Below are 4350 nucleotides of genomic sequence, written 5' to 3' on the forward strand. Positions count from 1 at the left end.
TACTTGTGTAGTATGAATACGTTTCTACTTAAGGGACTGATGATTTTTTCTATCACCCAATGCATTGCCCAAGTATGGTCGCAGTCGAGGCATTTAAGAACAACTCAATGGCATAAAAATTATCGGGTATTTTACAAAAATATACGATAGGATAGCAAGCAAATAGGTATTGAGATATTGTTTGAATAGACGAAGATATGACTTTCAAATATATATGTACTATAACGGCAGAATATTCAATATATACGTACAATTAACCCCCAGCCCTATAGAGATATATATGCATATATATTTGCACGAAGCCATGCGCTAGTAAGTGCAGAGATGAATATATATTTAAACATATATATATATATATATATATATATATATATATATATATTCATACTTATAATTATATATATGCATATATACATGAATATATATACATATTTATAGTTATATATATCCAAATGTATACATATATAAATATATATATAAACACATAAATATGTACATGGACATATGCACATATATGAATGTATATGTATACAAATATATATATTTATATACACATGTATATATATTCAGTAACACGTATAGTTTTTGTGTACATGCTATATTTGTGGATATATGTCTATATATATAGTTATATACACAAGTCCTTCTCTTACTCACTCTCTCTATCTCAATATATATATATATGGGTGTATATATATATATGTATGTGTATATATATATATGTGTGTGTGTGCGTATATATCTAGATGTATATATACCTCTGAAAATAATATATACATGTACGTATGGAGTATATACACACAACACACGCGCAAACATATATACATATATATATATATATATATAATATATATATATAAATATATATATATATATATATGTATGTATATAATATATATCCTACATATATATACATATATATATACATATATATATATATATATATATATAAATATATATATATATATATATATAGATATATAATATATATAATATATACATATATACATATGTATATGTAAAATCTATCTATATTATAAATGTATAATCTTTACATGAGTGGTGTTGAAATATTTTCGCGCAGGTGTATTCTCAATAATGAAAATATCAATTATCTTTATAACCGATACCTCACAGGATCGCACACATGTAGATTTCAATTATAATTGCGAATATGCATTTATAAATACGTGGATGCAGAATTACATACATATATATATATAATTATAACTATGTCCCTAAGAATGTGTATATATGCATAAGTACAGCAACATGAATATAGAGAGAGGTGCAATTGTATGTGTAAAATAACACAGATATAGAGAAAGGCTTATTCATGCATGTATCTACGGCAGTATTTATACATATAAATTATATATATAATATATAATATATATATATATATATATATATATATATATATATATATATATAAATGTATGTATACAAACACACGCCCAGGCATGCACATACAAAACAACAATACATACTCAAACATGGTGAGTAAAATATATATATATTTATACATAATTATGTATGAATATATGTAGGTATGTATATATTTACGTAATTAGGCATGTTTGGGCGTGTGCCTGTGGGTGTGTATGCATATATATGTATATGTGTTCGTGTGTGTATTCTATACATACATGTATACAGTCATATAAATGAATATGTACATAATTACGTACGATTAATTTAATATATATACGTATATATACACTTAGCATTATACATATACATACATATGCATATGCATACGTATGTGTATATATTTAATATATATACATGTGTATATGTATATATATATTATGTATATATATATATATATATATATATATATATATTTACTTATATTTATAGATATATATATATATATATATATATATATATATATATATATATACTTATATTTATATATATATATATATATATATATAATATATATATATATGATACGGTGTTACTCGTGAGAAGTCCTCCCTTTTTTAGTGTGTCTACATGTGTGAATGCATGAGTTTCACTGCCCCTGTATGGGGCCTGTGGTGTCTTGCAGATACATCAGTTCTTATATGCTGAAATTCTAATTAGAATTGTCACAAGGAATAAAAGGGTGAAATGCGAAATGGAAATTGACTGACAATTGATGGCATATATGATGAGTTCAGAGGATCATTAGAATTTTTTATAATATTCCGATATATACATCTGCACATAGTACATGTATGTATATTATATATATATTATATAATATATATATTATATATATATATATATATATATGTATGTATATATATATAATATATATATATATATATATATATATATATATAGAACATGTATACGTATATATGTATATGTGTGTGTGGATGTGTGTGTATGTATATAGAAATATATATATGGATGCTATATATTATATATATATGTATATATATACATTATATATATATAATAATATAATATATATATCTATAATATATATATATATATGTTATATATATATATATGTATATATATATATATGTCCATACATTGTTTGTATATTCTATCCATTTATCTATCCTCATCTATGTGTATGCGTGTGTGCATATATACATGTGTGTGCTTGTTTGAGTGTATGTGTTGGGGGTAGTGTGTGTGTGATTGAAACAAGTATGTAGCATGCGCGCTTGAATGCATGTCTAAATGTGTGCAAAATGTCTTAGAATAACGTGAAATCTCACCAACATTGAAAGAAAGAAATTTTACAATGTCACATATACGTATACACACTCTATAAAGATACATGCCTTAGCTAGATAAATAGATAGATAGGTAGATAGATAGATAGATAGATAGATAGATAGATAGATAGATAGATAGATTGATAGATAGATAGATAGATAGATAGACAGACAGATAGACAGACAGATAGATAGAATAGATAGATAGATAGATACATACATATATATATATATATATAATATATTAATAATATATATATATATATATAGATAGATAGATAGATTGGTAGGCACGTAGATAGATATGTTTGTAGGTACATAGAAAGATAGATAGGTAGATAATAGATAGATAGATAGATAGATAGATAGATAGATAGATAGATAGACAGACAGAGAGACAGACGACAGACAGACAGACAGACAGATAGATAGATAGATAGATAGATAGATAGATAGATAGATAGATAGATAGATAGATAGATAGACACGGTGGAATATTTTGCATACACAATCTCACAAGCAGACAGGGAATCAACGGTACATTAGAACAAACATTTTCGTACAAAGGCATGCTTACTTCGACCGAATGCTAAACTTAACATGGACAGCTGCATGCATTCAGACAACTCAGAAATAATCTACACATTCTTTATATCTTTTCTTTCTTTTTCTCCTTTTTTTTTATATATTTTGGATCTTCTTTTTATTCATCTATTTTTTTTTTTTACTCTTTTTGTTTGTATCTGCCTCTCTGCTTTGAATTGTTCTTGTTCGTTGATTTTTGTTTGGTTGATGTTGTTGTGATATAATTGTCGTACTTTTTTTATATTTGGTGTTTCTTGAATTTCTGTATTTAGCTTTTTATTGTTTTTATGTTTTTTTTACGTGTTTTTGCTTTTGTTTGTTCTTAGTTCTCACCACACACACACAGATATATATGTATATATACATTTTATATATATATATATATATATATATATATATATATATATATATATATATATATCACACACAGATGTGTATGTGGTTGGCATCATTCTGCATGCAGTGGTTTGAAGAGGAGATAAGATCAATATAAAGGAGACATGGACAGCCTATCCACTAGTGGGGACGTATGTGTCATGGAAGATGTCGAGTCGGAGGCTTCGTTCCGAGTGAGAGACGGAGAAAGAGAGGATTGTACATTTGTGTATATATGTATGCACTCAAACATATATATATATATATATATATATATATAGTATATATATTACGTATATGTATATACATATATCTTTGTTTATATATAATATTTTATATATATATATATATACATATATATTCAACACATATATATATATATATGTATATGCATTATATTATTTAGAATATAGGGACACCAAAGATATAAATATATACCAATATGTATATATGGAGAAATGTATAAACATATTTGTATCTATAAGTAAATATATATGTAAATACATATATATTTGAAAACGCGCATTAACACAAGAATACGTACACAGGCACAGGCACACACCACCACACACACACAAAAACACACACACACACACACACACACAACACACACATATATTATATATATATATATATATATATATATTATATATATATATATATACAT

This window comes from Octopus sinensis, unplaced genomic scaffold (genome assembly GCF_006345805.1).
Source record: "Octopus sinensis unplaced genomic scaffold, ASM634580v1 Contig16349, whole genome shotgun sequence".
NCBI classification, from domain to species: Eukaryota; Metazoa; Mollusca; class Cephalopoda; order Octopoda; family Octopodidae; genus Octopus; species Octopus sinensis.